Source organism: Ambystoma mexicanum, chromosome 10 (assembly GCF_040938575.1).
Source record: "Ambystoma mexicanum isolate Mex_15411 chromosome 10, UKY_AmexF1_1, whole genome shotgun sequence".
Taxonomy (NCBI): domain Eukaryota; kingdom Metazoa; phylum Chordata; class Amphibia; order Caudata; family Ambystomatidae; genus Ambystoma; species Ambystoma mexicanum.
In genome coordinates this window covers 545,234,255-545,258,855 of record NC_090932.1, presented here as the reverse complement: position 1 = coordinate 545,258,855, position 24,601 = coordinate 545,234,255, and the positions used below count along the sequence as shown (strand labels likewise).

Below are 24,601 nucleotides of genomic sequence, written 5' to 3'. Positions count from 1 at the left end.
TACTTCCACATCCCTATTCTAAAAAGACACAGGAAGTTCCTCAGGTTCGTGGTTCAGGGACGCCACTACCAATTCAAAGCCCTACCGTTCGGATTAAAGTCGGCACCCAGGGTTTTCACCAAGTGCCTGGCACCAGTGGCGGCAAGGCTGCGCCTGCAGGGGATCCATGTTCACCCCTACCTGGACGACTGGCTAATCCTGGCAAGGACACGGGAACTCGCCGTCGAACACACGGCGAGGACTGTGCGGTTGCTCACGGAGCTGGGATTCGCCATCAACTACCCCAAATCCCACCTAGTTCCATCGCAGATAGCACTGTTTCTGGGAGCGAAGCTCGATACAGTGGGGCAATTGGCCTCCCCGTCAGAGGAGAGGACCAAGACCAACCTGGGCAAGGTGCGGTGCGTGCTAGCCACGGACGTGGCCAGGGTGAGGTCCATCAAGTCCCTCCTCGGGATGATGTCCTCATGCATCTATCTTGTACCCCTTTGCAGACTTCGGATGTGTCCGCTACAGGAGTTCCTCGACACCCGCGGGCTTCAGGCGAGGGGCTGTTTCGAGGACAGGATCCCTCTTGACGAGGAGTTCCGTCGGGCGATCTTATGGTGGGGCATCCGTGCTCACCTCACGACAGGTATGGAATTTCAAATCCCGGCGTTTCAGGAGACGGTGACGACGGACGCCTCTCTGGAGGGTTGGGGGGCCCACACCGGAGACCTCCACGCAAGAGGCCTTTGGCTCCCGGAGGAGAGGTCTCTCCACATCAACATTCTGGAGCTCCGAGCAGTGTTCTGGGCTCTCAAGTCGATCCTCCCGCCCCTCAAGGGCAAAGTGGTGAGGATCTTCACCGACAACACCGCCACGATGTTCTATATACGGAAGCAAGGAGGCACCAGATCCCCAGCCCTATCCAAAGAGGCCCAGGATCTGTGGCACTGGGCCATCGCCCAGGAGCTGTTTCTGGTTCCCTTCCACCTGGCAGGAATAAAAAACACCATCGCCGACTCCCTCAGCAGGGAGCTGCGCTCGTGCCACGAGTGGGAACTGCGCCAGGGTCAAGTGGATCGACTCTTCCAACGATGGGGCAAACCCCAGATCGACCTGTTCGCGACGGCGACGAACTCCAAGTGCCAGAGGTTTGCCAGCCCGTTCCCACAGCCGAGGAGCATGGGCGATGCTTTCTCTTTCCCTTAGGACGGCCTGTTTTTTTATACGAGTTCCCTCCATTGCCGTTGCTGCTCCGCCTCATCAACCAGCTGAAGAAGTCGAGGTGCAGGATGATCCTCGTCGCACCGGCGTGGCCGAGGCAGATCTGGTTCCCGGACATTCTGGACTTGTCATCGTCCCCGCCATTCGGGCTGCCGGCGGACGCAGATCTTCTCTCCAGAGAAGGAGGCGCCATTCTCCATCACGACCCACAGTGGCTGAACTTGCAGGCCTGGCTCCTGCAGCACTAGAGTTTGGAGGGTACGATATCCTGGCTGATTGCAGAGAGGTTCTTGCAAAGGCCAGGACGTCCTCAACTCTCAAGTGTTACGGTCATAAATGGAAGAGGTTCTCTGTCTGGTGCCGTGCACAGAAGATTAACCCTATGCGGATTACGGCCCCTCAAGTGCTGCCGTACCTACTGTCGCTGTCCAAAGCTTGACTGGCTCACGCCTCCATAAAAATACATCTGGCTGCCATCTCCCGATATACCAGGACTACGGGACGGGCGTCCTTGTGGTCTCATCGCCCGGTGAAGGAATTTATGAAGGGACTATTCCGATCATTCCCGCCGGTGAAAACTCCTGCCCCGGCGTGGGAGCTTAATGTGGTGCTGACCAGGCTCATGGGAGCTCCATTCGAGCCTATGCATGCGGCGCCTTTGAAGTTTCTGTCATGGAAGACAGCGTTCCTCGTGGCCATCACCTCTGCACAACGAGTGGGAGAGATTCAGGCCCTATCTTGCAAGCCTCCATACTTGACTTTTCATGACACAAGGGTGGTGCTGAGGACGCACCCCTCCTTCATGCCCAAGGTGCCGCAACCTGTTCGCTTAAAGGTGAGCTTGGTGAGGAGGTAAGAGATGCTTGATGTTGAGTTGTTGTATTGCTTAATGTTGAGCCTGTTGTCACCTCCCGTGGTTGTGCATGTGTATACTGCTATGTATTCTTTTATTCATGAGCATGTGAATCCATGCCAGACCCCATGCTGGAGAAGGAACATGTTACTTACCTGTAACTGTTGTTTTCCAGCATGGGTCTGGCATGGATTCACATGCGAACCCTCCCACCTACCCCTCTGCGGCTCTTCACTTGGTCATACTGCCACTTGGCGTGCTACCAAATCTGAGGATGGCTGCCAGAGGCGGGGCTTAGGGAGAGGGCAGTCATTGGCTGGGGGCAGTATGACCCAGAGATCAGTGATTGGTTACTACTAAGAAAGACAGATCAGAAACAAAACTGATACTGATTTTTTCTTTACCAAGGATTCCCAGCCTGACGACGAGGAATATTCATGAGCATGTGAATCCATGCTAGACCCATGCTGGAGAACAGGGTTCGAATGGTGGCAACCACCTCCTCTGGAGTTTTGGGTGCCTCCAGCGGCTCCGCCTGGAGTACATCTAGCTTGCGCATTCGACCAGCTGCATCATCTGTCTCATGTGCCAAAACACCATATCGCTGCAGATATACAGGAGGACTGGTTTTTCCCCAATCTGCAAGAGGCATTAACTACCATGGTTATTCATTGCATCACATGTCAGCCATACAGTATTGGACTTACTCTAAGAACTATCCTGCTCTACCCTACTGAGCCATTCCGCGAACTGCACATAGACTATGCAGACGTGGGGGAAAGGTGTAACGAGTCCCGCTACTTAATAGTGGTTGTATGTCCTTTCTCACGGTGGGTGGAGGCTGGTTCTTGTGCACACCCTGATGCAAAATATGTGGCCAAATTCTTGGTCAGGGAGGTTTTCCTCATTGGGGCATCTGCAATGTAATCAGGTCTGATAATGGCATGCACTTTTAAAATGAACTCTTCAAAGAGATCACAGCATTATTGGGCATCAAACATCGGGCAGGCACAATTTACCACGCTCAGGCCAACGGGATTGCAGAGAGGATAAATGGTCTTCTAAAAAGCATATTATCAAAATTTGCACCATGTTAAAGAACTGGGTACACGGTTTGCCCCTCGCTCTGTTTAACATGTGCCTGCAGCCCTGTAAGGATCACCACCTATCGCCCCATGAGGTGGTAACGGGCGGCGCATGCACACACACACCCCTATCTCAGCATCTGATGCTCACAGGGCTGCATCTATTTATCGGGGGCGAGTTTCAAAGCTACTTGTGTGCCTTAACAAAAGCAATAAAATATATCTCTCAACAGATCGCACCACCAAGTACTGAAGAGACGACGAGCACTGCATCCGATTCTCCACCTATACCGCCTCCTCTCCAGCTTTTCCCTGGCGACCGTGTTTTTGTAAAGAACTTTGTCCGCCAGTGGAATGAGCTTAGAAATAACGGACCCTTTGAGATTGTCTATGCTACTCCCCTTCCAGTAAAGGTTTGTGAGTTGCGGCATTGGGTGCACCTGTCTGATGATCGCAAAGCACCCCAGACCGCACGGCCCACCCAAATTCAGTAAAATGCTAATGGTGCAGGTTGAGTACTGCACTCAAACCCTCTCCTCCTGGTAATATTCCTGAAGAAATGTGTGTAACTGCATATTCGCTACTACTTCCTTTCTGGTGTGATTTTTTAATTACATTTTTTGAAGTTCCTACAACAAACCTATCTCTGTGATGCATTGTTTGCACAAAGGTCTCTCTCTCTCTCTCTCTCTCTCTCACACACACACACACTCTCTCTCCCACTTTGTAATGGATGTAAATGTGTCCTACAACTCCATTTAGTAAAAGCAGCATTATCGTTTTCAAGAATACACTATTATCACAGTGTTTTCCTCCAAGTATATCTGCGTTATGTACTGTGTAGCTGGTCTATTTGCTACTTCTATGTTTTCATTAGGCATTTATCTAGGGTGTAGTTTTTATATGGGGTGGCCACAGTAAAGGGAGGGAATAAGACATGCAAACATCACTAATGGTTCTTTTGGTTCTTTAACCCATCACAATGCTATAAATGTATCCCTATTAAACAGAGCAAGTGAAGTGAATATTGCAGCCGCTGTCCGTTATATGCATCCTAATCTGTTAACTATTTGCTTGTTACCCACTAGCACATGGGGAAACTTATTAATTTAATCATGTCATTATTTCCTGTGTTTTTCAACATAATTGCAAATTATAGTTTCTCTCTAAGTGTCTCCCATTTAATTGTTCAGAAATGTTTTAAAAGACACATTTTTTAAGGTCAAGTTAGATCAGTACCAAGGACTCTGGTTAGACACAATAGCGGATGTGCATCATCCAGAGTTAAGTAATAGTTAGTATGCAGACATGAGCCCAGTGAGGAAAAAGTTTAATGGCAGCTGTTATGTGTGTTCCTTGAGACCACACGCGTCAGGAACCCCTGTGGTATTAATGCCACAGGAAACGCTGAAATAAATAAATAAATAAAATAAAGTCCAATTTTGGAGGCTCAATGTTTACTTCAATTGACCGTGTGCATACTGCGAAGCACTTTTCAGGCACAAAGCATGCAACTCGAAGAAATGGGTCCTGATCAACTGCAATGTGCTAAAAAAAACAAAAGGGTGCAGTGCTTGCTAAAACCATACCTACAGTTGGAAGGCATGGGGTTCGTGGGAAGCAGGTAGGGAGAAACTACCATGAGCTACATGGCAGAAGGACTAGTAGGATTCGGAGAAGAAGTGATCTAAAAGGTGAATGGTGTATGCAGCGGGTACTGGAATGAGCAAGTAGCAAAAGTCACGTGGATCGAGGCAATGGAGAAACCAGTGACGCTGCAAAAGCAGGAAGAATATGAACTGTTTTTTACAATGAAGGGAGTGTCTTTGTAGGGACTAATAGGTGCAATACGACATTATACCTGCCAGACTCCAAAGGGTCAGCAGCCATGATGGATAACTATTGGGCGTGCGGCCAACAGGCATTTCTGCACCTCCCTCTATCATGGAGGGGGCACCTGCTCGCTGGCCTTGTTGCACTCCACACTCCTGGTGGTCTCTGAGGAACATTTGATAGTGGGCCAGGTGGCTTGTCGGCTTCAACATCTACACCAGTGTCCGACGTCCCCACCACAGTTGCTTATATTCTGCATCTTGCCAGAGAAAGAGAAAAAAGAAAAATTGCGTAGAACGAGAAGGTCCAATTATCTATTGCAAGATTCCTCACAATTACTAAAAGAAATACCAGATCAGTACCGACTCTACAGCAAAGAAGACACTTTTTTTGCCTTGTTACTGTTACCACGAGCGCAGACGGCCGCAAATGCCAAATGGCTTCCAACTTTGCATTGGGAAGTGATTGAGCTGGCCAATGACAGTGAATAAGGCCTCTATCCAATCACGATGGAAATGCGTGCAATCTGGCTGATGACGTTGCAGAACCGCTACATGCTGGACCTCCTCACGGCCATGGAAGGAGGGGTCTGCAAAAAGTTTGGCGATTCCTGTTGCACTTACATACCTCCTAATGATGCAGATAATGGGTCCATCACCAACATGCTGGGGGCCTTGCATGTCCTCTGCACTCACATGCAAACAAACGCTGGCATACAAGAGAATGATTGGTTTGACAACCTTTTATCTTGAGCACCACCCTGGATGGGGGGCTATCATGAAAATGTTGGTTCCTGTGATTGTGTTTGTGTTGGTGATCTTCTGCACCTGCCACCTGGGGCTTCAATGCTGTGCCAAAGCAGTGCCTAGTAGTGCAACGATGATGGTCTCAATTGGGGCACAGGAGGCCCCTCGTGGTACAAACAATAGCACAGTACAAACTGATGACCCAGATAAGCCATGCATGGTTGCAATAGAGCAACACCTCCACCCCCCAGGCACCACCACAGGTCCCCCATCAGGCCCTGAGAATTACATAGAACACTGGGTAGATTTAGCAGGGGATGGAGGGTGCATATATATATATTTCTGAGGCTTGTGGAATCTGCTTAGATCACATGCTATGCATAGGCCAACATCTAGTGGAAGCTGCAGAGTATTACAGGTGTTGTTTTTGAAACTCCAAAAGGGACTTCGACAGGGCGTGCCAGTAATACTATCCCTAGTGTGATGTCTACTGTACCCTACTTCGAATGGATTGGGTCCTCCAACGTATTCCTCATCTTAGACACGTAAGGTCCAGCTTCGGCTGCTTTGGAATTATTTTTTTTCAGCAGAGGGCGCCCTGTGTCTGTGGCGTTGAGTCGGTGTGCCTCGAAGGCCTCCCTTTAGGGTGACGTCATTGGATGTTATTAGTAGCATGCACAGCACCCGTTGGCCTCAGTTCAGTTTTTCTGCAAACGTGTTTGCTTTGTGAAACTCGGCGTGCCTCATACTTCATTGCGTATTTACTGAGAACATTTCTTTGTCTTCTACTCCGACGACCCCTAGTTGCAGATTCAAGAAATGCAAGGAATGCGTTTCCAAGATGTCCATCACGGACCCGCATCAACTCTGTCTGTGCTGCCTGGGCAAGGGCCACGATACGGATTCCTGCTCCAAGTGTGAAGCCATGACAGGGAAGGCCTTGCAGGAATGAAAGGGGAAGCTGCAGGTAGGCAAGGTGTCCAAACCCCATTAGTCCCGACCTGCTCTGTCTTCGACCACTGAGTCAAGAGGCGACTCTCCCCGGCGTAGGAAGGACAAGCGCTGAAGGTCTTGTAGTGGATCCTGCCACTCTTTGTCCTCGTCGAAGCACTCGAGGAGGAAGTGCCATCAGTCGCCTTCCTAGTCTGCTTAGTCAGGCGGCACTGCCGAGTGGGTGAGATGCCCATCCAAAAGGTTGACGCCTGCAGAGTGGGAAGCTTTCCGTGTGGAGATTCTCAAGATCTTTGAGAAGCAGGCAAGGCTCCGTCCGTGCCTTCTGTGGAAGCCAGCAAGGAGCGGTCTCGACCGGAAACTCGTGCGCTCTCGAGCCCGAGTGTGCGGTGTGATTCACATCGATCAGACAAGGTTTTTCGGTGGATCACTCGAGGCCCTCATTGCCAAAGCCGTCGAAGGAGCCCGTTGAGTCATTGGGCCTCATTACGAGGTTGGAGGTAGCGCCATGGCTGCCTCCAAACTCGTTCCGACTCCGCCCTGGTGAATGGAGCAATTACCGGCCCATTCCAAGGTTGGCGGGACCGGTAATTCCCCATTCACCAGGGCCCTTCCCTATTACTATTTGAGCCCCCATAGGGCTCAACGGGAATGGGGAGGGTGCTAATAACGGTAGCGCAAATTGCGGTACCGTTATTAGCTCTAGAGTCCCTTTGCGGTTCCTGTCCTTAACGCCTGGAAAAACCAGGCCTTAAGGAAGGACCCGCAAAGGGAACTCGTAGTAGGGTGGTAAGGGATTACCAGCACCGGTGCCCTTACCGGTGCCGGTAATCCCTTACCGCCCACCTCGTAATGAAGCCCATAGACTCCTAATAGGCCTTCGGTGTCATCTATGCTATTGTTGATGTCTGTCAACGCTGAGACCTTCAACGCCAGTTGTACCAGTTTTGTCGGTTCAGCGCCTGTGGGTTCCGCACCTGAGAAGCTGTTTACCCCTCTACCAAATAAGGATTTTTTCAAGTCCCTCACTTCCATTTTCGAGGATGAGCAGTCAGATGGGGAGGATGACCCTTTTGGTCGCCAGTATGGGACCCCAAATGTGCCTGACTGTCTAATTTCGGAGGAGAATAGGATGCAAGATCTTTGTGACACTTTGCATAATGCTAGTGGCATTGATACCTCTCCTGAGTTGGAGTTCGGCAAGCCAGAACCAGGAGACCGTGCTGACTTCTCTTACCGGCAACTTATGTCCAGAGTTGTAGAGTATTTGGGCTGGTCTAGACCTCTGGTGCATTTTGATGCATTTTGATCAGGATGATCTTACCGATATTTTGGACCAAGGCCTGCCTAAGGATCCTGTGTTACCGTTCCATGTGGCTCTGCAAAAAAGGGTGGCCAGAAATTCGGAGACCCCGGAAACCAATCCTGCTGTGGAAAAGTCGCTTACAAGCAAATACCGCCCTTCCAGTAGCGACCCCGGCTACCTGTCCAAAATCCCTATTTCCGAGAGTCTGATGGTCCAGGCAGCCATGGCTACTTTGAACAAGGCAGCATACCCTACGATCCCTCCTGATAGGGACGATAAGCGCGTGAATAGATGGGCGCAGAAGGTATTTTCGGCAGGGAGTATGGCACTGAAGTCGGCCTACTCCACCTGTGCCTTGGCAAAATGTTCGTACACTCTGTGGAAGTGCATATCTATGGCGGCAGAGCATATTCCAGAAGGGGATGAAAGGAACAGCTTCCTGGCTATTGTTAAGGACCGTGATACACAGATTTGCCTGGTTGCGGCAGTCGGGTTTTGCACTCGATGTGCAGGCTCGTCTTCTCAACATGCCATTTGACGGGCGGGTCTCATCTTTTTGGCAGCAAGGCTGACAAGAGCCTTGAGAAGTTGCAGACCTTGAAGGCGGCAGCCAAGTCTTTAGGTGCCGCTGTTAGGCAATCTCAGCCTTTTCGTCCTAGTGGACAGCCTTGGAGGGGGCAATCTTTTCTCTACTACTCCTCATTTGGAGGGGTGAGAGGAATGGCCAGTCAGTGAGGCCAACGAAAATGTCCTCGTGGTGGACGAGGTAGAGTTGCCAAGCCAACTCCAGCTGCAGCCTCCTTGCCATAAGCATCTGCAGCGGCCGCTACAAAACCGCTCTGAAGGCTTGCGTCACAATTCACCAGTGGAGGGGCAGACTGTCTCAGCATCTCGAAGAATGGCGAGCCATTACTTCAGATGCTTGGGCTCTGGAAACAATAGCCCATGGTTACTGCTTTCCTTTAAAAATGCAGCCTCAGACCCAGCCACAGGGGAAACGCTCTTTGAGGATTCCGGATCTTCTTCTTGTGCAGGAAATCTTAACCCTGCTGGAAAAAGGCACGATAGAACCAGTGCCTGTGGCGGAGAGGAGCAAGGGTTGGTATTCCCCATATTTTTTGATTCCCAAAAAAGACAGAGGACTGAGACCCTTCTTTGACTGGAGATACTTGAACAAGTTCCTTAGGAAGGAGAAATTCAAGATGGTTACTCTTTCTCAGATCCTTCAGGCCCTCCAATTGCAGGATTGGCTGGTGTCATTGGACCTTCAGGATGCTTATTTTCATGTGCCAATCCATCTCAAGCGCAGGAAATACCTGAGGTTCGCCGTTGGCGGCTCGGACTACCAGTTTCGATTCCTGCCGTTTTGGCTGACCTCCGCCCAAGGGTGTTGACCAAGCTGATGGTGGTGGTGACAGCGCATCTCAGGGGAGGGGGTATTCACGTCTACCCCTACCTGGACGATTGGCTGATCAGGGCACATTCTCCCGAACAAGCCTTGGATCATCTCAACGTTACCTGCCACTCCCTTCACAGGCTGGGCTTCTCCCTCAATTTCAAGAAGTCCCAGATGACACCTTCCCAACAGCTCCAGTACATCGGGGATGTTTTAGACACATCCTTGGGAAAGTGCTAACCACCCAAGGTGAGGGCTCAAGACAGTCGCCAGATGGTAACAAAATTCCAGAATGCCCATGATCTCCCGGCTTTAGAATTCTTGAGGTTGCCCGGCCTCGTGGCATCCTGCATTTTTCTGGTGCCAGAGGCCCGCCTGTGGATGAGGTCCCTTCAGTGGGCTCTCAGGACGCAATTGTCCCAGTTCTCGGCACGGATGTCGGACAAACTTCAGATCCCATACAGAGTCTCACAGGATCTTCTGTGGTGGGCCTGCGAGGAAAATATTCCGAAAGGAGAATGTTTTTTGCAACCATGGCCGGAGATAACTGTAGTGACGGACGCCTCACTCACGGTGTGGGGAGCTCACACTATTGATTTCACGGTCAGCAGTCGTTGGTCTCCATCGGAGTCCAAACTACACATCAACCTTTTGGAGCTGAGGGCAATCAGTCTAGCACTGAAGGCCTTCCTGCCCTCTGTCCGGGGAAAGACTGTCCTGATAATGACGGACAATACCGTGGCCATGCACTACCTCACCATGAGAGGAGGCGTACACTACCACTGTGCAGAGAGGCAATGCAGCTCTGGTATTGGGCTATTCAAGAAGGAATCTCCCTGTTGGCAGTTCACCTAGCCTGGAAGGAGAACACAGCGGCGGACGCTCTGAGCAGGCAGACCACGGTCTCCCATGAGTGGGAGTTAGCTCAGGAAGTCCTTCAAGAGATCTTCGCCCTTTGGGGAACCCCTCATGTGGATCTGTTCACGACCGGGGTCAATCGAAAGTGTGAGCGGTACGGTACTGCTGAAAGGAATTTCCTCCAAGAGGAGCTCTAGGAGATGTGTTCGTGGTGGATTGGGAATTCCTACTGCTGTACGTGTTTCCTCCAGTCCTCGTCATTCCTCAAGTACTCAGGGGGTTGAGATGGTTTGGGAGCCACATGATCCTCATTGCCCCGTATTGGGCCAGGAGAATGTGGTACCTGGACCTTCTGGACATGTCCATCTGTCCGCTGATACGTCTTCCACAAAGAGAGGATCTTCTCTCTCAAGAGGAGGGTCGGGTTCTCCATCCAGAGCTCAGCACTCTCAACCTTCACGCTTGGTTTCTGAAAGGTTGAGATACAAGGATTGGGACCTCCCGGATGACGTGATGGAGTTGTTGCTTTCTGCCAGAAGGCCAGCAACAAAGTCTCTGTAGCGTTGGTGTTGGAAAACATTTTGCGACTGGTGCAGGGAAAAGGCTGTTGTTCCTTTTCAATGTACGACTCCGGATGTGCTATCCTTTCTGCTTTCATTAGCACACAAGGGTCTTCAGGTTGGAACAATTAAGGGTTACCTTGCAGCGCTTTCCATCTTCAGCCGCTCCTCTGAAGAATGTTCCTATTTCAAAATCCTGCTGGTGACTCATATTCTAAAAAAACTCACAAATGTGTTCCCACCTTCTGCTTTTCAGGTTCCGGTTTGGGACCTCCACCTGGTGTTGAAATTCCTGATGTGTGCACCATTCAAACCTTGCACACGTGTCCTTTGAGATTGTTGACCTTTAAGACAATACTATTGGTTGCTCCAACATCTGCACGTAGAGTGAGCGAGTTGCAGGCACTTTTCTTCCAAGCCACCCTTTACTGTATTCCACAAGGTCAGGGTTGTGTTGAGGGTTAAACCCTCCTTCCTACCTGAGGTAGTATCAGACTTTCAGTTGAGTCAGAAAATTGTGCTGCCAGCCTTTTATCTTCCACTGCATCCTAGTAAGGAAGAGGAAAGACTCCATAGGTTGGACCCAGGAAGAGCATTGCTTTGTTTATATTTCCAGGATGTCTAAATTGAGAGTGGACAATCGTCTCTTTGTATGGTATACTGGAGGCAAATTAGGCCAGGCTGTTTCCAAACAGACCTTGTCTAGGTGGATCATCCACACTATTTTAGAATGCTACTGACTGGCGGGCAAAGAACCCCCTGAGGGTTTGCGGGCACACCCCACCCGGGGCATGGCCTCTTCCACAGCCCTGCAAAGAGGTGTCCCCATTAAAAACATCTGTGATGCTGCAACGTGGTCATCAATAGACATGTTTACCAGGCATTATTGCCTGGATACTTCCCATGCTCAGGATGTCGCTTTTGGTAAGGCTTTGTTGTACTCTGCCCTGTAGCACTTGGCATATCTAAATTCTTCACCCTCCTCCAATCATGGATACTGCTGTGGGAGTCTGTCAAAGATAAGGAATACGTTGGAGGACACAATCCATTCGAGGAACAAGTTACTTACCAACTGATAACGTTCTTTCGACTGGATGTTCCTGCAACGTATTCCTCATCGCCCTCCCAAACTAACCCTCTATAGAATTTCCTGTTTTATTGCAGCTTTTGTTCCAACAAGGCTGCTTACTCTCCTGCCTGTATGTCTGGGCAATTCCGCTAACACGAGGAGGAGAAAAAAAGAACTTAGGCCAACGGGCACCGTGCGTGCTCCTTATAACATCCGATGACATCACCCTCGACAGAGGGCTTCGAGGGACACCGACTCGACGCAGGGCGCCCTCTGGCGGAATTTTATTTTTCCGAAGCTGGACATTATATGTCAAAGATGAGGAATACGTTGGAGGGACATCCAGTTGAAAGAACGTTACCAGTTGGTAAGTAACTTGTTTGTCTACTGTACCCTTGGTCCTTCGCGTGTCGAGGTCCCTCAGATTGTTTCTTTCCGCCATCATTGTCGGATGCCGAAAGCTGAGTTCCTTCTGGCTAACGCCATTTATTATACAAAATTTGAACTAGTTACTCTTTCTGTCCTATCTTAGCCGTTCCCCAACAACACCTTCGGCGACGGCTTCAAGGAATACCTTCGTCGGTTGCCGAACTTGCCTCGAGCTTTCATGCCCGCAGAAGGACGCTCAGGGCCTCGACCCTCACAGTAGGGAGAGTGCGGGGTGGGTCAGCTGCCCTTCCCATTTGAAATGGAAAATACACCTTTTAAATTTTGTCCTACATGTGATAGAAAATGTCCCTGGAAAGACTAGCACCGGGTGTGCAACCTTTGTCTTCCAATGGGCCATAACACGGGCCACTGCAAAGCTTGCAAGCTCTTTAAGCCCAAAACTTTGAAGGACCACAAAACGAAGCACTGGGCCAACCACACCATGCAGGCCGAAGCAGCCCTGGGCGTGGAGGGTGCCTCCAGTGACGGCAGCATTGGCATATTCAGTGACGACGACGGCAAAAGGGATCTATCGGATTCCCATGTGCAAGCCCCCGAACCCACCAGACAGGCCAGCGGCTCCGTTACGGGGACGACACCCGGCGGCTCCAACACAGACAAGACAGACAAGATTACCCACATTAAGCACACAACCCAAGGCCATAAGTCGACGTCAACACAGACTACAAGGCCACACACAGCATTGAGGGGAAGTTCCAACAGTTCCCTCTTCTCTGGGCAATCGCAATTACGTTCGCCTCACGACAGGCCCCCGATGTCAAGAGATAAGTCTGATTCGAATGCCATGTCCAAAACCACAGCCAAAAACCGAACATTGAAAGATGCAGCACCCGCCCGTTCACACAGTCATAGGCCACTGTCAACAAACTCGTCGAAATCGGTTAAATCCCCTTAGACCTCGAAAATGTCTTCTCATTACAAAACATGCCCCAGACACACTTCTGAAGGGGCGGACTTCAAAACACCACAAGTCCAAGACCCACAAATCCCCTAAGGAGAAGGAAACTATTACCCAAGAGGATGGAACAATATCAGAGGCTATGAAATACAAGAAGCATCCTACACCTGAACTACCTCCCACACCCGCCACTGTCCCAAGTTCTTCCCAGTGGTCTGCAGAGGAAATAGACAGCCATCTTCAAGTTCTAGAAAACCTCCAGAACACGCCACCAGCTAGTGGGGCGGCACTGTCACAACCCCCTGCCAAAAGAGCCTGTGCAGAAACCCCACAAGCAGCCACCCCTCAGCAGGTCCCAGGCCAACTTGAACACTATGACCCCAACCAAAGCTTCCAGGAGACTGGAGCATATACAGATTCCTAGGATCAGGAGGACATAGGGGAGGTGGACCACTATTATGACACGGACGAGGAAGACGTTTACGTCTTACTGTCTGCAGACCTACTGGTGGCAGACTCACCGGTAGATAACCAGAGCCAGTTCAATGACATGCTCTTAAAGGCTGCTGAACACTTCCAAATAGAGACACACGAAACACAAGTAACCAAAGATTTTGTCGGAAACATATTGAGAGACAAAAAAGCAGCAACCCAATTCATCCCCTTACTACAATCTGTACAAGGGCGAATACAATCCTCTTTGGTAACCCCTAACCTTACGTGGGCATTAAACCCCCACACTGAAAAAATATTCCAACCAGCCCCCTCAGACTCCTTCTACATCAGGGGTCAATTAAAACCAGACTCATTGGTCGTTACCACCACAAGGAAAAGAGCCGGAACACCTCTCGCTTTGTCAGAGGACCCCCCCCCCCCCCACCTCCGACAAGGAAAGCAAAAAGATCTACACTTTTGGTAGAAAAGTCTCCACCTTGGCAGCATATCGGGCAAGGATTGCCAACAACACCACCTTGCTGGCCAGCTATATCTGCCGCAAGTGGGACGAAGTAGCCGGAATGATGGCCTCAGCCCCAGAGCCATTGAAATCCCAACTCTCCCTTGCAGTAGCAGAAAGGAAAGCTGTTTCTAATTGCATTCTGACAAATTATTTAGATGCAGGTGATAATGCTGGAAGAATTATTGCTGAGGGCACACTTACCAAGCGCCACGTATGGCTACGCCAGTCGGGCTTTAAGCTAGAGACACAAGTGACCCTTCTCAACATGCCGATTGAGCCAAATGTTCTGTTCGGTGAGGCAGTAGAAGATACACTGAAAAGTGCTAAAGAAGAGTATGACACTCTAAAATCACTGGGACAAGGCTTTCAGAGAGGCCAGAGAAGATCTTGCGGCAGGGGCAGATCCTCCTCTTCCAGAGGTGGTTCCACACCCCCATAACAATGACCACCCGCCTCAGGTCCCCTCCCATGTCACTCCAGTAGGAGGACGCATAACACACTTCACCCACGCATGGGAGGGAATCACCACAGACAAGTGGGTGCTTTCAACCGTGGCGGGTGATTATTGTATAGAGCTGCTACTGCGACCCTTCCACCATCCTCAGAGACAAAGGACCACCTCAAAGGAAGAACAGTGCATACTACTAGAAGAGGTGAAAGCGCTGCTATTAAAGGACGCTGTCGAAATCGTCCCGTGAACCAGGAAAACAAATGGTATCTATTCAACTTACTTCCTTGTGCCCACAAAAGATCTAACAATGCACCCTGTGTTAGATCTGTGCCCTGCAAACACCTATGTCAAGCCACATAAATTCTGCATGACAACTCCACAGGAAGTAATCCCACTGCTAAAGCCTGGGGACTACATGGCAACCTTGGATATGAAAGATGCCTATTTTCATATTTCAATGTTCCCAGCGCACAGAAAATTCTTGCGTTTCAAAATAGCAACCCAGCACTACCAATTCAAGGTGCTACCCTTCGGCATAGCATCCGCTCCAAGGGTATTCACCAAGGTACTGGCGGTGGTGACAGCGCACCTGCGCAGGGAGGCTATCCCAGTGTACCCTTACCTGGACGACTGGCTGATCATGGGGGAGACACCCCAAATTTGCAGGCAAAATGCCCAAAGAACGATCAAACTTCTTTTCCAATTGGGTTTCTCGATCAACAAGAAAAAGTGAAGCCTTGTACCAAACAAGACCAAACAGTTCTTAGGAGCTGTCATAAACACAGAGGAAGGTCTAGTCTTTCCATCAAAGGAAATAATACAAAACATACTGCTGCAAATACCTCAGTATCAAGCCGGTCACCAAATAACCGTACGCATAGCTGTGCGCTTGCTCGGCATGATGGCATCTTGCATTTACGTGGTCCCACACGCACGATTGAGCAAGTGCCCAATGCAGGAGTGGTCTCAGGCAAGCGGTCAGTGGGAGGATCTAGTGGTCGTTTCGCCAACACTAGTACAAGCTCTATGCTGGTGGACAAAGGAGAATATGTTGAAGGGAAAACCCTTCCACGACCCGGCGGTACAAGCAATAGTTACACTAGACACATCACTTTCCGAGTGGGGGGCCCATCACCTTCATCTCACAGCTCATGGTCTGTGGACTCAAATCGCAGCACAGAACCACATCAACTTGCTGGAGCTTCTAGCAATATTGAAAGCACTCCACGCCTTCGAAGCGCACCTGACAAATCAGTCAGTACAAATTCTCACAGCACCACTGCAATGTTCTACATCAACAAGCAGGGGGGCACAGTTTCTCCAAATGTGTCCAAGCTAGCACAGAAAATATGGAAATGGGCACTCAAACTGGCGATGTTCCTGACTTCCCAACATGTTCCAGGGGAACTCAACACCATAGCGGACTCGCTAAGCAGAGATCCACTACCAGAAGACCACGAGTGGCAACTCGACAGAAATGTCGTAGATCACATCTTCACACAGTGGGGCTACCCCACACTAGACATGTTCACTACAAGAGAAAACAAGCAATGCCCTGACTTTGCGTCCAGGTTTCCCCAACCAGACTCCAAGGGGAACGCCCTATGGATGAGTTTGTCAGGGAAATTTGCATACGCTTTTCCCCCAACCCCACTAATGAGCAAGTGGTGAACAGGTTTCACAGGGAACAGATGATGTTAATCCTAGTTGCTCCCATGTGGGCGAGACAACCTTGGTATCCACATCTGCGCAAACTGGCGGTGTGCGACCCGATTAAGCTCCTGTGCCCAGCCACTTGCGTTCCCAGCACGGGGCGGCAACATTACACCCTCATCCTCACTCACTGAACTTGGCAGCATGGCTCCTGAGGTCATAGAGTTTGGACATCTTTATTTACCTCAAAGGTGTATGGATATCCTCAAGGAGGCACGTAAATCAAACACCAGACACTGTTATTTTGACAAGTGCAGAAGATTTGTAATTTGGTGCTAGTCAAAACAAATAAAGCCAATAGAATGTACTCCAACTCACATTCTTAATTACATGCTCCATTTATTAGACACAGGGTGAGTCTTTAACACTATAAAGGTTCACCTGGCAGCTCTTTCCGCATACACTACCTCTCACAGTAAAGTATCATGGTGGAAGGTTCCTGTCATTAAGGCCTTCATGGAGGGAGTAAAAAAACATCACCCTCCTATATCAAACCCACCGCCAGGATGGGACCTCAATGTAGTACTTGCAAAACACATGGGTCTCCCCTTTGAGCCTATGCATAAGTCAAGCCTTGTATACCTCACGTATAAAACGGCTTTCTTGGTGGCTATCACCTCCATAAGGAGAGTCAGTGAACTTCAAGCATTGTCAGTGCAAGACCCTTTCTTTGTTATCTACAAAGAAAAATTGGTATTGAGAACGCACCCTAGGTTTTCACCTAAATTCATTTCAAAATTCCACGTAAACCAATCCATCGAGCTACCGGCCTTCTTTAGAACTCAGGAAGCTCAGCTGAGAAGAAACTCCATACACTAGATGTAAGGTGGGCGGTATTTTACTATCTAAACAAAGACGGGACCGCTCAGGAAAACAGACCAACTGTCTCCATAGCGCCAGGCAGAGAAGGAGACCGCATTTCTAAGAATGCCATCTCCAGATGGATAGTCAGATGCATACAGCCCTGCTACTCTTTATCAAGCAAGACACTGGCCCTCATTACGACCCTGGCGGAAATCGAAAAACGATGGCGGAAATGCAATACCGCCATCGAATAGCGCTCGGTGCGACTATGACCCGTCACCGCAAAGTACGATGCCATTAGCGACACCGTAGTGAACGCCAACGCTAACTGCACCAAGTACGCGCGCGCCATGCCAAACCGTAAATACCACCATGGCGCAAGGGTACGCGAATTCCGACCCTAGCGGACATGTACCTAACGCCATCAAGCACGGCGGAAAGTACCATTCCGCCATGGTGAGAAGTACGGCATCGCGAATCAACCGTAAACGGCCCCACTGAGTGCCTGTACACCGCTCCCTGCCCACATAGTACAACTCCCCGTAGGTGCAATGAAGTCACAATGCAACCAGTGAAATGTACAAGTCACCCATGCATGCCAACGAACAAAAGAATCACAAGAGGGGCCAATGGGAGCTGCAGGGCACAGATGGCACGAATACAGAAGCCATTCCAATGGACATGACCACAGTCCCCCACCAAGAAACGCACGCAAACACAGGCACCTGTGACCAGCAATATTCCGAAAATCACATCATTCCACCAGTCCACCTGGCTGACCGGCATCTGTTACACAAAACCTAATCCCCCGCCCCTGAGCATGACATCATTCAAACAGTCATATTGGCAGCCCTCATCCCTGACCTCACTGGGCTTCGTAGGCAAACGCGCCCAGCACAGTACCACGCAACTATACTCCGAAGCTGGAACCCAATGCAGATCACCTCACAATACATCGCTCCCCAAATAGGAATATGCCACATCACTTGCAAAGAAGAACGCTACACGGCCCATATCAGAATAGAAATTTAATGCACAACAAAATCACCAAGCCCATACAGCCATTAGGCCATGAACTCCAAAACACATTTCACCATTGTGGGCTGCATCCGCAAGAAATGACCAGCTACTACTTGTGTGACGCCCTGTTCCATCATGGTACACAGAGCCACATTCACGTACGAAAAGGCAACATGGAAGCGCACAGAACCGCAGGGCCGTCCCAATGGGGAGGCACTAGTCCAGCTGAAAGGCCGAAATGTTGCTCCGAGCCACTAGTGCTGCGTAAGGGCATGTGGCCCATTGGCGATCGTCCCATAAGATTGTAATGCTGCTCCACTGATTAACACGAAGCAGCAGGTGTCGGGAGTAAAAGCCATCTGCAGGAGTGGCATACAGATGGCAGTGGCAAAAGGGGAGGAGATACCTGTCAACCAAAAGAAAAGAAAAAGAACAGAATGGCCATCAGAACTACATTCGAACAACTCACTTCAATGATCACACTAAATCCACAGCCATATGCATGCTAGCCCACTCCAAAGGATCATCACCACCCCAAAACCACTTGCGACTCATAACTATCTATATCGAGGTGTAAACACCATCACAAACGAGTGTACCTGTGCATGCGTCTGTGAAAACAGAATCCATCTGATGGGATTGTTAACGTGCATGGACACAAGTGTCTGAAGGCGCGTCGAGACAGGGAGGGCTCAACAAGGCCAGATAGACGATGGTCCCACTATGGCAGCCCTGCATCACATAGCGCAGGGGAGGCGGACAGATTCCAAGAAGCCCTGTACATGGCAAACTCTGTATCAAATCATCTGCCCATGCATCCATTCATCATTCCCTCATCCCGGTATAAAAACGCCTGAATATTTACTCACATAACATTAGAAATATCCATTGAGTCTGTGCGTTATGCAGCCTGCAAAATCCACAGTGCCCCAGCCCGTAATTCCAGTGTTGTGAAGTAACATGTATTTGGGAACGTCCGGCCTCATCGCCCACGTCGCTATTGCGCATCCCAAACTATTCATATCAATCATTGCATCCTCGCCATGGCCCCTGTCTCAAGGACATTGAACAATAGAACGTTATATTTGCAGTCAGACCTGTGGGCATCTCCTCGCCGCTAGCTGATAACCGAAAGCGCCGCCCTTCGAATTCCTCATTTGCAACATCACGTCGAAAAGGCATCTGTGGCCGCTTGAAATCACAAATTAATCCATCTAGTGCGGCTGTGTGTGAAAATGGCAACTGCCTTCACTCAGAAATGGGACGCCCCGCCCGTCGGTGCAACTCGGTACAGTGATGCATGAGGGCCCACCGTTACTCGAGTACTACGTTCCACTGACCCTTCACAAGTCTGTTTGCGACTGCAAAGATTGTATGTGAAACAATGGGACCATAGCCGAATGAACATATCAACCAATGTTACACGGCCATCGGGTACAAATACATGATTGCAATAGCAAGATGCCATTCCTCGAATTGCAGCGTTGTGTGCGGGACGTGCTCGGCCAAAGGGGAGAGCAGCTTGCACAGGTGGAATGAATCACCACAGGTGGAGGCCATACAGCCTGAAAACACATAAATTGCACACCCAGTCTCCTCCCACAACCACACCCACTCCGAAATGCTACCGGCAGGACTCGCGATGTTGGCCCTGGGGGACCTGATAGCACTGCAAGTACTCCAACTCCAAGAAGAAGACGAACACCAACTACAACCGGCCGCACGGAGGAGACGCAGGAGGAGGAGGAGGCCAAGGCAGGGCCAGCAAGGGCCGCCAGCACAGCCACTACCACCACGCAGGCAGCCCGCAATCCCACGCCTCCGAGCACATCCGTTCAACCTCACTGATGAGCAGATCCACACCCTCTACCGTTTGGACCGGGACACCATAGCCGCCATTGTGGACATGACACAGGCTGACCTTGTCAGCATGATAGATAGCCCAACCGCCATCCCACCCCTACTGAAGGTGGTGTCTGTACTCCACTTCCTGGCCACAGGCACCTACCAGCACACAGTCGGACAGTTGCATGGCATTTCTCAGCCACTGTTCTCACGGACACTATTGCAAGTGCTCGATGCCCTCCTGCAGCACGCAGACGACTACATCTCTCTACCACGCTCGGAGCAGGAAATTACCAACACAAAAGTGGGATTCCATGCACTTGCCGGCATACCGGGTTGCCTTGGTGCCATCGACTGCACCCATGTGGAATTGGTCGTCCCACATGCCATGGAGGCCCAGTACCGCAACCGAAAACAATTTCATTCTCTGAATGTACAAAATGTGTGTGACTCCAACAGGATCATTACACATTGTTGTGCCCGATTCCCTGGATCAACCCATGATTCTATGGTCTTGAGGAACTCTACAATACCACGCTACATGGAGCGACACGCAGGGAACAGATCCTGGCTACTCGGTGAGTCTCATTTCATGCATGATGATGTGGGGTATGTGATTCGGCAATGACCTGGCAGGAAGGGGGGGGGGTGTGCGTACGTAGCAATGGCATTCCACATTATACGTTTATCGTCCACATACAGGTGATGCTGGATATCCACTGAAGAGATGGCTCCTCACACCAGTCCGGAACCCACGGGACCAGCATGAGGAGGACTACAACCATGCCCACTCACGTACCCGTGTAGTCATTGAACAGGCATTCGGCCTACTGAAGACTCGTTTCCGCTGCCTCAGCAGGTCTGGCGGGGCACTCCTGTACCGCCATGAGAAGGTTGCAAAGATGGTGATGGCATGTGTCATCCTCCACAACATGTGCGTACGTAGAAATGTGCCCATGCCCCCTGACGCAGAACTGCAAGCACCTGAAGATGGTCATGATGAGGGTGGGGATGTGGCAGCACCTCAAGGAGTCTGCGAGGCACAGGAGGGCCGTGACATTCGTCAGCATCTCATTGATGCATGCTTCTAGCACTCACGCCTGGTGGCTGATACATGGACACGGTACTCGTGGCACTGTGTGTGTCTGGTACATGCACAATATGGACTGTACGCCTATGATGGCCTAGTACACAAAGATCATTGTCCACACATCTCATTGGTTGATCGTGCATTGTTTATGGCATATGTGATATCATGTTAAACACCCTATCGACCCGCCACCCAAGTGAGCCCAACACACCCCCTCCACCCTCCTACCTCCCCCCCGAACACCAGTGTCCAAAGATGCTCATTGTCAGTGGGCAGTCGCTATTGCAAGCCCCCTCTGCGGGTATCAGGGGCACCCCTGCCTGTGGAGCGCAGGTTCCTCCCAGATCTACGTTGGGGGCTGCCCTGGACGGAACTTGCAACGGATGATGTCTCTGCCTGCTCACGTCCATGCATGTCCCTAAGGGTTTGTGAGAGCTCAGTGAGCACACGGCGCACTGCGGCAAGTTCGGCACATACGTCTTTGGACGTCGCATGCAGTTCCCCCCTCAGGCTCTCGGTGCTTCTCTCCATTTGGACTCTCAGGCTCTCGGTGCTTCTCTCCATTTGGACTCTCAGGCTCTCGGTGCTACTCTCCATTTGGACTCTCAGGCACTCGGTGCTACTCTCCATTTGTGCCCTTAGTGTCTCTGTACTTCTCTCCATTTCTGCCCTAAGTGTCTCAGTTGATGTTTCTATGTCTGCCTTAGTGCCCCCACATTCATCGGCATGGTCCTTGAGGAGCGTGGCCAGTTGCTGCTGTTGCACGATTAACTGGTCGAGGGACTGTTGCCTCTGCTGGGCCATGGCCATTTGCGGTGGTGTCACAAAGTGGCTGTTCGCCTCATGTTGCCCTGCCACAGGGCTTGTGGGGGATGGCCAGTCGTCGTCTTGTGGGTGCCCCTGCGTGGTATCCTCATGTTGTACGGGATGGGACAGACAGGGGGATTGGGACAGGTCATGGATGGATCTGACTTCGACATCCCCGTCTTCTGTGTCGGAGCATGCTGCCATCAATGGGGTGTCACCTATGGTGCTGCTGCCACCAGAGGCAGTGCCTTCTGTGGCATCCATTGGGGGGACCTGTGGTGCTGCTGTTGTGGGCATGCTGGCTGCTGGGGTGCCTGTTGATGTTCCCTCCTCTGTGCTGCCACCTGATTTGTGCTGCTGCCGTGTCTTGATGCGTGCAGCTGAGGTGGAGGGTCTTTGGCCGTTGGTCTTGGCCCTCTTTGCAGGTGTGCTGGTAGGGGTGTCCTGAAGCTCGTCGTTTGGATCGGACCCTGTGGTGGAGTAAAGGAGGGCGAGGGTTATTAATGGGTCTGTGGGAATTGGAATGGCATTGTATCACATGCATTGGGGTGGTACCTGAGGGTGATTTGGGTCGGGGCCTTGGAGGTGCTTTCATTTGTGTGTGGAGTGAGGGTGCAGTTGTTTGGCAGCCTGCAGTTAGGGTGTGCCTGCTGCACGTGTAGTGGGTGTTTTTGGGGTTTTTAATTATTTATGTATTTATTGTGAGTTTTAAAGTGCGCTATCAGGCCAATGTGTGTGGACGTTCTCCTGGACATGTGTTTCTGTTGCACTATGTGGACACATGGTACTTCACATGATTGGACATTGTGGATTTAGCTTTGTTTCATTTGGGCCACCTACCTGATTCTTCGGATGTCTGCACTCCTTTCTCCATCCCTCCGACTCCCTCTATGCTCTCCATTCCAATGGTGGAGGCACAGATTTCTTCCCAGGGGGTCAACTTGATGGGTGATTCCGATCCTCCCCCGGGGGCTGTGGCAATGTTGCGGTTGGCAGAAAGTATGCTACAGACGCGTATCCGCAGGTCCTCCCATCGCTTTCTGCATTGCTGTGGGTTGCGGGGTGCGGTCCCCACCGCACTTACCCGCTGTGCCACCAGAGCCCATATGGCCTTCTTGTTCGCAAGTGCCGTCCTGGTCATTTGCGTGGAGAAGACGGCGGCGGCATTCTCCTGGAGGGTCTCTGTTAGCACGGTGAGTTCCTCACGGGAGAAGTGGACCTGCCGCTTGCGGTCGCACGCTTTCTTCGCTACTTTTCCCATTTTTCTTGGTTTCGCTAGGGTGGATGACGGGTTGGGGTGTGTCTCAGGGTAGTGTTTTTAGTGGTTGTGTGGATTTTGTGGTTTTATAGGTGTACGGCGTGCTGTTTCCCGTTCCGGGCCCATGTTTTTACTTCCGTTTCCGTATATTTACGGTCACCGTACTTTCCGGTTGGCGCTCACTGCGGTGTCCGCTAAAATGGGTGGCGGTATTCCACCTAGGGCGCCGTACGGCGGCGGTGTGGGCCGTTTTGGGGTCATTTCCGCCATCGCGGACTTTGCACTTCCGCCATGCCGTGGTGCTCGTGCCCGATGGGTCGGAATGGGCCGCACTTTGCTCCATCGTGCAATGGCGGAAACGCTATTTACGCTGTGGCGGTCCGGTCAGTCACTTTCCGCCAGGGTCGTAATGAGGGCCACTGTCTTTCACACCAAGAGCTAACTCCACTAGGGGTACAGGAGCTACTCTAGCTTTTATCGCAAAAGTCCAGCTGGACGCCATTTGCAAAGCAGCTCACAGAGCTCAGTGCATACTTTCATTCGGCACTACTGCTTTGACACACACTCTAAAGCAGATTACAAGGTGGGACAAGCGGTGCTAAAACATCTATTTGCTGCTGTACCTTTCGCAACCCACCACCTTCTCCAAACACTGCTAAGCTAATCTATGCATAGCTTGTGATCTAAGTAGATTCCACAAGCCTCAGAAGGGATAAATTACTCATCGTAATTGTATTTCTGATTCTTGTATCTGCTTAGATTCACATGCGCCCTCCCTTCCTCCCCTTGGAGTAGAAGGTGCATAGATGTTTACTGGGATTGATCTGATGCATAATCTGATTTACTACACCTGTACTCATGCTACACTTCATGCTACCTCATGTCAGAAACAAAACAATCTGAGGGACCTTGATGCGTGAAGGACCATGGGTACAGTAGACGTCACAATATGGATAGTATTACTGGCACAGCCTGTCGACGTCCCTTTTCAAGTTTCGAAAACAACAACTGTAATACTCTGCAGCTTCCACTAGATGTCGGCCTATGCATAGCATGTGAATCTAAGCAGATACAAGCATCAGAAATACGATTACGGTGAGTATTGTGTCCCATATGACATGTGCCCCCGAGAAATACGCACAAGCAGGGGAAAGTTTACGGTCCGTATGCAGAGCATTGGTACCAAAAGAAGGGTCACCACCATACTTGGAAGATTGGAAAGGGAAAGAATGATAAAGGAGGACGAGAAGCTTACCTGGGAGTTTGTTCATGTAATATTAATGAAAGGGGGGACTGTCGTCCCAGACCTCAAGTGCATTCAGATGTGGCAGAGGCTGGGAGTGTACAGAAAGGGCTCGGTGTTACGCTCACCTGGACCCCACAGGGGTGTCAATCGGACCAGGACAGCTGTGGTCTCCTTCAACGTGTTGCGTAGTGCAGA

The 24,601-nt window shown here is 50.6% G+C and overlaps 1 protein-coding gene across 4 annotated transcripts in view; it reads left to right on the top strand.

Annotated features, from left to right (window-relative positions):
- THAP4 (THAP domain containing 4) overlaps positions 1–24,601 on the top strand; it is a 934,450-nt gene that overhangs the window by 785,180 nt on the left and 124,669 nt on the right. The window lies entirely within an intron of this gene.